Source organism: Phasianus colchicus, chromosome 2, assembly GCF_987193195.1.
Source record: "Phasianus colchicus chromosome 2, bPhaCol1.hap1.1, whole genome shotgun sequence".
NCBI lineage: Eukaryota > Metazoa > Chordata > Aves > Galliformes > Phasianidae > Phasianus > Phasianus colchicus.
The window spans coordinates 90745776-90760609 of NC_143437.1; the positions used below are offsets into that span (position 1 = coordinate 90745776).

The following is a 14834-nucleotide window of genomic DNA, read 5'->3' on the forward strand; positions in this document are numbered from 1 at the left end:
CTTCCACTGTCTGCTTCCTGGTACTCCCACCTGGCCCTCTCCTCTCAAACTATTAAGAGCAGTTGGCAACATTCATATTTACAGACTGAAAGTAGAAAGGGAGCTCTCCAACTTAGCAAGTTCTCAGTTTAATTCTACACTCAGAACAGGTTAGCCACTGAAACTATTGTAGAAACCCCTAACACTTGTACAGTGAAGACCAGCAGCCTGGCATGTAAGACTGAAATTCTGATTACACAGACAACGGCAATTTTAGCATAGAAAATAAGACCTGTCCAAAGGCTACTGAAGAAAGCAATGCTTCTCTCTGTGACTCAGTTTCCCCCCCATGACATTGTTGAGATTATTCCTGATAAGCTCTCCTACCTCCTGGACTAGAAGGTCTCTCAGATGAGGCTGCACATCAAAAATTTCCTCTAATTGTGCAATAAACAATAGAACACCAGTTTTCAGCTACCAGGACACAAGTAATGATCGACATCTGTACTTCTACTTCATAAAACCTAGTTTCTAGAAGTCACTACTTACGTAATAGTCAAAAGGACCAAAGCAAACATCTCCAAAACTATAAGGCAACTCAGTGGTCAGAGCTAATGGCACAGCATCCATCCACTGAACATGACAGAGACACGCACTGCCAAGGTTTCCAACTCTAAAACCAAAGAACGGTAAAGGCTACGTGTATTTTCTTTAAGGAAAATGCATTGTAACTGCAGAGACATTGAGATTCTTCATTCTTAACAGTGCAGAAAAAAGGAGTAAACTATCATTTTTAAAATAAAAACTAGAAAAAGTGAAACTAGGAGACTGACTTCTAAGGGACTGTGACTCAAATAGAACAAACTGTGAAAACAAAGTTTCTGAATGTCTAAAATACTTTTGTGTCCTTGTCAATATTCAGTATACCTGTGTTTCGGGGGCACAAAGCAGCAAGAAAACAGAAAATAATACAGAAAGAAGAAGGTTAATTTTTGTGTGCATACTTTTCCATATATATAAACACAAGTCTAATTTGTGGCTCAGAAACAGTCAAGGGAAATTTTCTTACCAGCCACAATGCAAACATGGTCAGATTTGCAGACGCACATTTTTCAGAGCACAAACAGAATCCATTTGTCTCATGGCTTCTCCCACCACCCTTTCTCACACCGAGCAGCATCCTGCTTAAAGCTAGAGAACAGCATGGCAGCAAGCACTGAACGAGAATCCACAGGGACACTCTGAGAACACAGCTGAAGATTGGTATTCTCTTTCTCCTTTTCTTAGAGAACATCACTTACAACATTTCTTAACCTAGACTGAATTCCTCCTCAGTACATCAGAAGAAGAAAGGGAAGAGAAGACAGCAAGGATTGCATTTGCAGATTTGTCTGAAAACCCCTTCTTTCTCATCGAGAAAAATATTGTTCTTGTACCTAGCTAGAAGTCTGATAATTTGAGATTTATAATCGTCTGTAATCCTGCCTTGAACTTGAGGTGGGGTGAGCTGCCATGAAGACCCCCCAGTGTCTCTTCCCCAGGCTGAACAAGCACAGCTCCCTCAGCCACTCTTCATACAGCAGCATCAGAGCCTACCATCATCACTGCAGCCTCGTGCTTGGCTTGCTCTACTTTATCCACATCTTTCTTGTATCAAGGCAGGGTGAACTGGGGACAGAACACTGGGTACAGTATTCTAGGTGTGGTTTGACAAGCACTGAGTGATGGGAAATCCTTCCCCTTAAAGTTCTTCCTTCCCACAAGCACAACCTTGCACTTGTCCTTGCTGGATTTCCAAAGCTCTTGTCAGTCTGTTCCTCTGCCCTGCCCACCTCCTGCTGATCTCATCCACTGCTCTCCTCTTTGCCTGATTTGCTGTCACTGGCAAACTTCAGAAGCAAGGACTGGTCACGTTTCAAGTCACGTAAAATAGTAAGAAGACTACACTGTGCAGCAGATGGCTGTTGCAAACCTCTTGTCACCAGCCTCCAGGCTGGTTACAAAACACTTAGCCCACTTAGCTACTTAGTTTTTCACCCCTCTGGTAGTACATCCACACAGATCATAATGGCATTCTGCAAACAACCTTACTGAATCCAAACCAAACGTTAACCCAGACATTAACAAACGTTAAGCTCTGTAGCACTAAGCTGTTTACAGATGGGGAAGCTGAGACCTACAAATATTTATGAAATGAGGGGAAATATGGATTAAAAGTAATTGAAACCAGGGAACAGAGCAGGTTCCTGAGTGTGCCCTTGCAGAAATGGATTTTTGCTGAAAAAGCCTTTGCTTCTTCTGTCTCTCGTGATGGGAACGGCTTGAATACACACAGGTAAAACAGGAACATCACCCTGGGTTTTGGTTTCCGTCCTAAGGACTAGCTGTACCAAAACAATCACAGGCAGCAGAGGAACTACAAGTAATGCCAGGGTCACATACCTTTTAGTCAGGACTGACGCCTTTGTTCTATGAAACTAGAGGATTGTGTTGCCAGCTCACAACCATAACCTTCTGCATCACACATCCAAACAGAAATATGAATACTAGGAGTTCATAGAAAAAAAATGCTCCAAATTTTATTGAAATCAAGTAACTAACATCATCTGGAAAAGCAACCTTGTTTCCAAGATTTTATTTTTCAAACTTAATTCAAATTACTCTCTACCAATATTGGAGATTAAGTACTACATCTGTTGGAAACATTCTCATGAAGGTTTCTGAGTCAGAGAAGACCCTCACATGCTTCATAACACTTCAATTCTGATGCAAATTTATGTATGATTTATATGTATACATGCTACAATAATACACAGAATTATTATGCAGAGACTTCTTAAATGTTATTTACAATCATGCATTTGCTCTAGTACTTCTGATGAGCCTCACATGTAGAATACAGTGCTTCTGTCACAGGAGAAGTTCCACCCTCCTAAAAACTATTTTGATTTCCCAGCAAATCAGGTTCTCTCTACACAAGGATCCTGACTTCTTGTCAGGGGAGAATAAACAAAGAGGACTGCAGAGGATATCTTCTATGGATAGAGTTGGTAATTTTTCCTACCTAATCCATTCTTCCATTCAAAAACAAAGGTCAAACCTGCATTAAATGCAAGTGTGCTGGTTTTACAACTGCAGGTTGTCATTCGAGATACTGATGACAGCTGTATCAGGAGATGTATCAGAAGCTCTTTCCAATGACTCAAGTGAAATGATACACTACACCAAAGATTCAGTTCCCACTGCTTTACTGCAAACCAGTTCTGACAGAGCCACCTTCCCTAAAAATTTCCAGTTCTTTGGTTACTACTGTCCTTGGAAAAGTAGCAACCATTACTTTTATTGTTACTACTTATCCTTGGGGGGAAAAAAAAAAAAAATTACAGATAATTATATCTTATTACCATTAAGAAGTGTTCAACTAAACAATTTTTTTCACCTCGTGACTCAAGTTATTAAGAATATAAATACAGACTCTTATTCCTGTGCTTCTAAAGCAACTATCTGGAATAAAATACGGAAGTACATTTTAAATCATAAATTAAAGTCATAATGCATGCCTTAGAAAAATTAGCACAGCTTTCATTTCTTTGGATCTTACAACAGCAAAACATTACTTAAATAGATAAGAAATTAGAAAATGGAGCCATTAAAGTCTAATTAGGGTTAAGGAAGAAAAGTAGAAATTGCGTATGCACAGAATAGCTCTCATCTTCAAAAATATAAAAATAAATAAATTGGAAAGCAGTCTTCCAAGTAAGTTCTGCACCTAGTTTTACATCATTGGTCTCCACAATTTCCCTGACTTGAAAATGATTAATTAGCTCTCTTTTTAAAAGAGTTTTTGAGACTGAAAACAGATGATCCATGGCTTGCAATAACACAAAAATTGTATATAAAATTTTAAGGGAACTCTGAGCATCAGACACACAGAATGCTTTAAAATGGTGTAAAATACAAAGCCTTAGGCCCAAGACTCACTTTGGTCCTAGCAGGAGATTTACATATTTGCTCTCTATTTTTTTTTATAACTTACGATCTAATCTCACAGATAAGGAAATAACATTTATCCCCTTGAAACTGTATACTTGTTATGTATATTTAATGAGATGATCACAAGAAACAGCTCTGCAATCTTAGACGATGCTCACATTTTCCCAACTTTGTAACTAGAAACAACATTCATATTATTTTTGCAATCATTTTGAAAGTATTTCTAAAAAACAGACTAGAGAACAGAAATGAGAATGAACGTTTGACCTTGATCTTGGATCCTAATAGCTTGGATTCATGGTTCAGTCCCAAGTAACAAGTACTGTACAGAACAGTAAGTCACCGAAACAGACATTCCCCAAGATAATGCCCCTATTCACCACTGTGTAAGTAGAACAATTTATTTTGCTCTGGTTAACTGCTTCACCCACTCATTTGACATTAAGCTTCAGGCTTCCTGAGCAGCTAACGTGTAGGACATGAATCAGTGTTGTCCAGTTATGCATCACTTCCCACAGTCTTGCTGATTTGGGCGGTTCAGAATAGAAACATGAATCCAGTTTTTGATTGAAAAACACAGGTTTGCAAAAATATTTTTCAAATTTTGCTTAGCACGACTTATTATTGTTCCCCTTGAAAGCAACTTGTACTTTCACATGTCCCTGGTCTCAAAATCAACTTCAGTATTTTGATGAGAGTAAAAGTCAGATTTCTGACTATAAGAAAACATACAAGGGATGTAAATCTCAAGAGAAACTCATAGTGCAGCAGTTTCCTTCCCGGGTGCAACTGATCGCGACTCCCCAGATTCTGCTCTCTTCCAACGACATACACACACAATGACCTTACTGAGAAAGATATGGAAACAAAATTAGAAAAAAGAAAATTAAATCATAGTTCCATAACAAACCGTAGTAAGAATCTAGCTTTGCCCTTCTACCATACATCCATTCTCATCACCAAGAGCACCTCCCCCCTCAGAGCACTCCTGTGGCCTCGCTCCCTAATTCCCAGGCTCGGTTATGAGCCCCCAGTAGATCAGTAGGTTGAGGGGGCCATGGCTCTCCTGCCTTTTTCCACTCTTTAAAGTACTTTTAGAGCCAGAACACAACTTTTCAGTATGAATTTTCCACCAGCAAGGCAACAAGGAGATTTTATACAAGTATGAACAAGGGTGAAAAAATATCCGTAGTGAGTTGCTATTATAACAAAAGGAAGTCTTGGATGTGAGAAAGATGCCTCACTCCCACTCCGTAGAATACACACAAAATGAAAGTAATTCATGACACTATCAGTGAAGCCTCACTTCCTGCCCCACTAGAACTCACAAAACATTCCCAATTAACTTTCCATAAAGGACAATTGCTGCAACATTTATTCTACAAGAAGTATCCAAGCACAGTATGGAAACGCAGTTGCAGATTAAAAAGCCACCAAGAAGCTGAACTTATTAAGACAGTCTCAAAAGTGCCTTTCAAATTAGAGGCCATAAGATGATTTCTCACAATATCCCTTATACAGTTCTAAACTAAAACTGTAGAATGGACAAACCTGATGAAACAAGAAATCACCTGACAGAACCGGAATGAAAACAACTGTCCCACATGCAGAAGAAAAACTGAGCGTTGCACACTGCTACTCTCTCCATGACTCACAAAACTGAGGGCAGCGTGGTATTAAAAATGCATGAAGAATGTAACAACCATAGCAGTACAGTGTATACATTTTAATCCAAAATACCAAATCAAAAATATCCCTTCCCTACAGACTGCAGAATTTGTCACCCGGCTTGTTCAGAACTAGACTGAAGTTTATGAATTTTTCTACAACAGAGTCTAAAAATAATTTCTACTTTATATAAAAGCAATTAAAATACTTCTTGTTACACAAATGAATAATGTACTATTCCCAGTTGAGATAAGTTCCGTCAACAATTACGAAGCCTGACAAAAGTTTTTTAAGGTTTAGAGAACTTTGCTGCCTCCCTTCAAATGTCTATAAACTACACAAGGATCCCTGAACAGCTGAGAACCAAATGACAGAGTCCTCTGATGTTGGTCTTTCTTCATAATGATATTTATTAGTGCTGACACTAAGTACATTCAAGCAAAAAAAAAAAAAAAGAAAAGAAAGAAGAAAGGAAAGCAGAAGAGAACAATTCCACATTAAGGAGTAAATATTAGTGCATTCTAGCAAAAAAAAAATCAGTACAACCTTTTATACTCATAAAACAACAACCATTGAGTAAATACACAAAAAGTACTGCTGAGAGGAGTGATTTATGTAGATGTACCAACATAGGGATGCTAAGAATCACCAAAAGCATTTTGAAAAAGTTGTGACTTGACATTAAAAATTCAGCCTACTAAAAACTAAGGCTATGTGCCTCATAAAGTTCAGATCTTGGAAATCTTGAGTTAAGACGTGCTATAGAACTACTAAATTTAGGGCAATATTTGATGTATTACTGAAATTTCAAGAAGCATCAAGTCTTTTTCACAGCACTCTGCTCTGAGAAAGGATCACCAGAGTTGACACGGGCAGATCTGTGCCCTTTCTGCAGAGAGGAACAGCAGTTTCCGGCCAGATGGGGGTATGGAGACAGGGGTCTGTTCACAGGGCAGAGTGCTTCCCATGCTGTGGTGCTCTAACCACTGACCTGTCAAATCCAGCTGCCCACAACCTGCACAGCTGATGTCAGTGTCACAATGATGACCACTGTACAGTGCTATGGCTCCTCTCCATGTCCTGCTGCAAACAGACAGTAAGACCTAGGGTATCCTGTTTTGGCAAGTGCTGAGCAGGAACTGCTGGACAGCACGTTCTCAGAGTCATAGAATCACAGAATGGCACAGGTTGGAAGGGATCTCAAGGATCATGAATCTCCAGCCCCTCTGCCACAGGCAGGGCCACCAACCTCCCCATTTAATGCTAGACCAGGCTGCCCAGGGCCCCATCCAATCTGGCCTTGAACACCTCCAGGGACGGGGCATCCACAACTTCTCTGGGCATCCTATTCCAGCACCTCACCACTCTCTCTCTAAAGAACTTCTCCCTGATATCCAACCTAAATCTTCCCTCCCTCAACTTAAAACCATTTCCGCTTGTCCTGCAGTTATCAACCCTTTCAGAGAGTTGATTCCCCTCTTGTTTGTAGGCTCCATTTAGGTACTGGAAGGCTGCAATGAGGTCACCCCGCAGCCTTCTTTTCTCCAGGCTGAACAAGCCCAGCTCCCTCAGCCTGTCCTCATAGGGGAGGTGCTCCAGTCCCCTGATCATCTTTGTGGCCCTCCTCTGGACCCTCTCCAACAGCTCCCTGTCTTTTTTATACTGGGGGCTCCAGACCTGGATGCAGTACTCCAGATCGGGCTTCACAAGAGCAGAGTAGAGGGGGACAATCACCTCCCTGTCCCTGCTGGCCACTCCTCTTCTGATGGAATCACGTGAGTTAGAAGGGAACCTTAGGGGTCATCCAGTCCAACCCCCCTGCAATGGACAGGACACCTACAGTTACAGCAGGCTGCTTACAGCTCTGTCCAGCCTAGCCTTGGGTATCTCCAGGGACAGGGTATCCACCACCTCTCTGGGCAACTTGTTTGTCCTTCACTACCTTTATCATAAAAAAAAAAACCACCTTTTTTCTTATATCTAAAATAAACACATTTTCCAGCATTAGCCTGCTTCCACAACCCCTTCTCCCCTGCATACACCTGTGGTTGTCAGCCAGAGAAACCCCATGTGCTGGACACAGAGCACCTGCCCCATCACAAGCCCTGTCCATGCCCATGTAACATCCCATGTTTCATGCACAAGTAAATCGAGCTGTGCACAGATTGCCCTGAAATCTCACTGCAGAGCCTTCATAAATATCCAATTTCAAGACAGTGTCTAAAAAGCTACTGTTCATAGACAGATAAACACATGTAACTGGTTCATGGGCTGCTGAGCCAGGGGGTGGAAGGAAGAAGACAAGATGGATTAAACCAAGCAAGTCAGACGGATTATCAAGATCAGAGCACCCAGGTGACAGAAGCAGAGGAGAGCCTGCAGCCTGACCTGCAACAGACTGGAAACACAACTCCAAGTTCCAGCAATAAACCTTATGCCTTCTCAGCACCAAGAGAAAATCTCACAGAGAAAAAAAATCTATGTATGCATTTTACTGTGACAGTGAATTTGTACAACTGAAAAAAAAAAAAAAAAAAATAATAGCACATTTTTATCTTGCAATTAAGCATTAAGTTCATACCTGCCACCACGAGACAAAAGCCACACTCAGTAGCTCTGGGTTGAACAGACATCAAAATCACAGGTCAGAATTTAAGACAGATAAAATCTTGGGTCAAAACAACACCACCAGACGTGCTGTAACACAACCCTCTGCAATGGGCAGATTCCTTGTACCTGTCCCCCCAAGCACCCGCTCCTGTCTGCTGGCAAAGCCCACCAGGCCAATGATCACACTCAGAGCTGCTCCTGAAATAACTGCACGCTCTGGGGTCTCCACCACCAACCGTGTAGCTGCTCCGATACCTAATTACTAACAAACGAAAGACAATTTTAATACTTCCTTCGGAAAAACAAAGGCACCGAAGTGTTCTCCCTTGTCTCGAGAAAGGCAAAGCAGCTGCAAACCCCGATTACAAAGTCGGTGCAGCATACTCGGGCTTTGTTTTTTTAAACAGCGTTCCGGAGGATAAGACAGCCGGGTACCGCCGAGCCGGGTGCCGCCAGCCGAACCGAACCGCCCCGCCCTGGGCCGAAGGGCCGAGCGCTGCCCCGCACCGTGCGCCCACCGCGGCTGGATGCCGCCCGCATGAGCAGAGCCCGCTGGAAAAGCGCGCAGCAGAAACTTTAGGAACGGGCACGCGGCGTCCAGCAGCGACCCCCGCGCCCGGCATCTGCGTCCCAAGGGCCGAACGCGTTCCCCCGAACCGGGCGGAGCTGTCCCGTTACCCTCGGGACTCACCGGCGCCCGGCAGCCGCCCGCTTCCCCGCGCGGCCCCGGCCAAACCATCCACGTCCTCAGCCGAGGGCGGTGGCCGCCGCCCAGAGCCCCGAGGCCGGCGGAGCCCCCCCCGCTCCGCTCCTCCCGCCGCGCTGAGCCGGAACTCCCGCCGCTCCGCTCCGCGCGTCCCCGGTCCCGCACTCACCGCCGGGCCGAGCCGCTAAGTCCCAGCGGGGCGCCGCTCGCCGCTCCCCCAGCCCCAGCCCGCCGCGCCCCGCCCTCTGCCGGGCCTTGCGGCAGGGCCCGCCACCATTGGGGCGGCGCGCAGCCCCGCGGACGCGCGGTTGGCGCAGCGGCACGCCGCTCGCGACGGGGCGGGCCCGGACCGGACTCTCCGCCCTCCGCGGCACTGCGCGGGGCCCTGCGAGCGGGGCGAGGGCACCTGCCGCGAGGGTACCGGTGCCGGACGGACAGGCGGTGTTCGCGTCTCGCTGCCGGGACGGAAAAGTTGGGCACGTGCGGAATAGAGGGTCATAGAATCACAAGGTTGGAAATTACCTTCCAGATCATCTAGTCCAACCGTCTTCCCATTACCATTGCTACCTCACGCTAAGCCACGGTGGCTGTTTTAGAACTTAATCTCATTTATCACTGGAAATGAAGTACTCCAATAGTTTGCAATAATCAAACTTGTTTCAGCACAGCAAAGTAAAGTTTTCTCAAGGATACCGGTACCTCATCCCTAACACGCAGGTCTCATTCCTGACACAGGTCGTTGCTGCAAACTGCTCCCAGAATCACAGAATTGCCAGGGTTGGAAGGGACCTCAAGGATCATGAATCTCCAACCCCCTGCCACACGCAGGGCCACCAACCATCCCACCTAATGCTAGACCAGGCTGCCCAGGGCCCCATCCAATCTGGCCTTGAACACCTCCAGGGACGGGGCATCCACAACCTCCCTGGGCAGCCTGTTCCAGCACCTCACCACTCTCTCTGTAAAGAATTTCCCCCTGACGTCCAACCTAAATCTCCCTTCCCTCAGCTTAAAACCATTTCCCCTTGGTTCTTCACAGTAAGAGTCCCTTTGAGGCAGTGCCAACTGAGCCAACCCCCAGCCATCAGAGCTGTCTACTACTAGATGTAATGCCTGTCCCTAACGTACCACTAACCATTTGTAGGCTCACATGAAAACAAGTCACAGCCCCCTTTTATCAAAATTTAAAAAATAAACATTTACAAATATTTTGAGAATGTGCTCTACAATATACCCACGTACACATGTTACACCTTGATGAAAAACGTTCTTAAATACATTATGATTCTTCAGTTCCTGATACAGGATCATAGAATTGTTTGAGTTGGAAGGGACCCTTAAAGGCCATCCAGTCCAACACTGCTGCAATGAACAGGGACACCTACAGCCAGATCAGGTGCTCACAGCCCCGTCCAGCCTGGTCTTGGTGTCTTCAGTGCCAGGGCATCCACCACCTCTCTGGGCAAACCTGCTCCAGTGCCTCACCACGCTTACTGTAAAAAACTTCTTCCTTATATCCAGTCTAAATCTCCCCTCTTTTTGTTTGAAATCATTTCCCCTTGTCCTGTCACAACAGACTCTTCTAAAGAGTCTGTCCTCTTCTTTCTTATAGCTCCCCTTTAGATATCGAAAGGCAGCTAGAACATCCCCTTGGAGCCTTCTCTTCTCCAGGCTGAACAGCCCCAGCTCTCTCAGCCTGTCCTAATAGGAGAAGTGTTCCATCCCTTGGATCATTTTTGTGGCCTTCCTCAGAACACACTCCAACAGGTCCATGTCCCTCCTATATTGAGGACTCCACATCTGGGTGCAGTACCAGCATAGAGCAGCAGGACAGGATCACCTCCCTCACCCTGCTGGCTGTGTTTCTTTTGGTGCAGCCCAGGCAACAGTTGGCTTTCTGGGCTGCGAGGGCACATTGCTGGCTCTTGTCCAGCTTGCCACCAAGCAGTACCCCCAGGTCCTTTTCAGCAGCCCAAAAACTATTTAATATTGGTGCAACTAATTCATAGTGGTATATACAATTTAAAATCTGTAAAGTACTTTTAAATATGAAAATGTAAAACTAAATGTAATTCAAAGATCCATGCATCAGGTATGGAGAATATTATCCTATTCAAGTGTACTCATGCTACAGCCAGTAGAGAAATATACCCAAGCACAGTAAGTATATTATCATTACGTGAAAATTGTAAGATCTTTCTACTGTTTATGGTAGAAAATGATGGTATTTCAAAAGAAATTTGATAATTCCACTTTTTTCTCTACATTTTTCATTTCTCTGTAGCCCAATAGTAGGTACACGCAAAACTATCTCACGCCTTTGTGAGTTCGTATGAATTGAATTCCAAATGAAACATTTAAAAGTATTACTTTCAATAATATTGCTTTTTTTTTTTTTTTTTTTTTTTTACAAAGTTATTTCTTTTCAATGCAATTAGTTACAGTGTGAATGTAATGCGTCTTTCACTATAGCTGTATAGGCTTTATGTGTGAAAGAAAATGAAGAGAGAGAATTGGGTCAGATGGGAAGGTTAAGGCCAGAACTACCACTATGGTATTCAGTTCAATTTCCAGCAGACAAATGATTTTAGCTGTCATTTCTGTAATTTCTTAAAATATGTTGTATTTCACTCATATCCAGCTATCTTTTCATGAGCTGAAATGGCAGGAAATCATCTTCAGCAAAACTTGTCCAATTCCATGATTAGAAGTGTCATCTACAAGCAATAGCCTCCTTTGGCAGGAGGAAGATTTCAATATAGTTCTTTGATTCCAGTAGAAAATTGCAGAGGAAACCATGTTGGATAAATCCAACAGATCATATTATAATACAGCAAGATACTAAATTCCAAAATATCTTCCACTCTTCCTAGTATTTTCCTACACCAATGTCCTAGTAGCAGTTATCATCTAATCATTACAATGAAATTCATTATTTATCTACCCATAATTAGCTGTCAATAACTACAGCACACCTATAGCTGCTGCTAGAGTTAATAGGATCAGGTTGTACCAAGCATCATAAGATGTTTAAATGTTTTTTAAAATTTAAGATGTACAATGAGACCTCACCACCATTACTGGTACTTACTCTCATTCTCTCATTACTGCTTACAGGAGCTCCAGCAAAAGTTCCTCTCATCTCTCTCATCTCTAAGCAGCCAAAGGACAGGCATCTACTCCAGCAGAGGTGCTGGGCATCTTAATGACACCATGGGCACAGAGCAGTGTTCTGGCCCATGTGATGCACTGCTGGAAGTTGAGCAGCTTGAGTACATACTCAAATAGTGTGATTGCTAAGGACATATAATATCATTCATGAGGCTTGCTTTCCAAAAACTTGCGTGAAATCTGATCAAGATAACTTAATTTACCAGATTCTCAAGTGATGCCTGGTTTCCTCAGTTTCTTTCTTCTGTTTATCTGCTGATACAGCAGGCAACTTCTCTGGAGGAGTCTATGTCCAGTTGCTTCTCCTGTTCCTCATGTGTCCTCCACAAAGAACACATACTGTAATCCTCCAGAAACACATACATCAGTCCTGCTCATTTTGATCTCCTGCAGAACTCATGCTGGAGCCTTGTAGAATGATAGGTCTTCATTCTCCCTTATCAAAGATAATGATGCATCACAATACACATAGGCAATGCTCTCAAGGCACAGAACTTTACAGGACTGATGCAACTTGTAGGGTAACACTTGTCTCATGGTTGTTTTCACCTGCAAGGGCTAGAGTGGTGCTGCAGAGTGCAGCTGCTTTCACCCTGTAGAAACAGCCGCTGATGAGTCAGAATATGGGAATAGCTCAGCTGTCAGCAAAACAAAGACCCCGGGCTCCTGCAGTCACTGTGATTGGAAAAGAGCAGTTCCCTGTTATGCATGCCAGTATACACGACTGCTTCAAGAACAAAACATATCTGCAGAACTCTTTTTCCTCCTTCATTCCTTTTGTTTGTCAGAACTGCTGCCTGTGGAACACAAAGTCCAGAGGAATGTAGCAAGAACAAAGAGAGGTACAGCAAATGAATCCTGATAGGGAGAAAAAATGCTTTGGTTTAGCATAGATAGAGTGAAAGAGATGCATGATAATACACTTTAAATACATAAAGGTATTGTACAGAAGGTAACAAACTCATGTGGTGCTGTGTGGAGCCAGAAGTCGGTCCTGATGATCCTCATGAGTCCTTTCCTACTTGGGATATTCTATAATATATATGAGAAAAGAACATTTCTTACATGCAAAGTATTACATTTAAATAGCATTTGGTTTAATAACAGCATTGTTCATTCATTTTCTGATATGATGCCCACTGCTGCCCAGTTTTCCACATCTCCCTGAAGTACCAGCAGTCAGGCTGCAGGAACACTTAGTTCTGAGCACACCAATACTTACCCTGACAGCTAAGAGTTATAACATCGTGATGTTCTACCAGCAATAGTAGAATAACTTCCTTCATGAACACATTCAAGGACTCTTGATTCTAAATCTGATTTTTTTAAATCTAGATTGAAGTATTATCTATGTAAACCTTAGCAAGCACTATACCATAGCACTTTTTTTTTTTTTTTACATAAATAGGATTCATTAGGTGCTAAGGCTTATGTAGCTGATACTTTGATAAAGAGAAATTAAAATATAGTTTACCAGTACAGCATCTCCCAAATTGCAGTCCGAAAAAGGATTCTCTCAATAGGAAATTAAGATTATTAACAATTCTTTCTATAATGTCTTTCCTGAAGTCCTACTGCTGGAAAAACAACAACAACAAAAAATGTATCAAGGATGGGTAATCTAGCTAATCTGACATCACCTGTTTGACAGAATTTTCAGAAATACAGAAATCAGGTTTGATGTCCTAAATAGGGTCCTCAGACTAAGTCTCAACTTCTGTCACAACAGTACTTAACACAATATGCTGCTGAGGCAAAAAGAAGAGTTAAAACATTGGACAATTTCCCATTCAGTGTCCAGCAGCAATCTCATCCTAAAACATCTTTTTTTTTTTTTTTCACATTTCTTATGACTCCTAGGCAAAGCTGCTTTCAAAAGATACTCTTTCACCTTGTAAATGCAACCTTTACACAAGTTGACCAAGTTCATTCCATGTTCCTTGTTTACTCTACACAAACCACTTCACCATACTTTTACAGACTGCCTTTGTGGCTTCACTCTTCAAGACACTGCAGTTATCACCTTGATTTACTCTTAAAAGATTCTGCCAGCAGAACTGCACATTCCAGAAATGCAGGAAAGTCAACCCTCTATCTTACATATAAACAAGAATTAATACACAATCACTAGGGCTTTATCTAACTTTTTTCCCCCTCTATTAATACAAGACCCATATTCAACTTTAGTGAACGCAGTTTTGGTGACAGTGTTCACAAAGCAAAGCGTTTCTGGCAGATTTTTGTGGGTCTGCATTAAGAATATAAAAATAACAACAACAAAACAGGTCCTGATGAGCACCTGATACAATCAATTACCAGTGTTAAAAACACGCACATACTCGTAAGTCTGTAAATGTCACTTTTCTGGTGAAAGCAGTGTCAGTTTAACATGAACTAAATATGCAAAGTAGCAGAGGAAGCTAGAAAGAGAATTACGTTAAGAAACAAACATTTCAGCTCAGAAATAACATGCACAGTATCAGATGAATCTGGCATTAAACTCAGCTGTCTCTGCTCAAGTTATACCTATAAGGACTCAGAACTCATCGGATGACACACAGTAACAGCAGCAGGTGACTGCACTGTCCACTTCTTTGCTTGCTTCTTTGTGCACCTGTGAGCAGGCCCCACTCCTTTCATGTTGGTTTGTCTCTGCCACATTGAATGTTGCTATGCTTACTGTGTCATTATCTTTGTCATTCCTCCT

General features: G+C 42.8%; 1 protein-coding gene across 9 annotated transcripts in view; it reads right to left on the reverse strand.

The window, feature by feature from the left end:
- The window catches only part of ARHGEF10 (Rho guanine nucleotide exchange factor 10), a 115823-nt gene extending 106580 nt beyond the window's left edge, over positions 1–9243 (reverse strand). For 8 of the 9 annotated variants that reach the window (XM_090136310.1, XM_090136308.1, XM_090136305.1 and 5 more), the window contains exon 1: positions 9126–9243. The gene's annotated coding sequence lies outside the window, so the exon portion shown is untranslated. The other variant, XM_031611183.2, reaches the window with a different exon arrangement.
- Positions 9244–14834: the final 5591 nt, after the last annotated feature.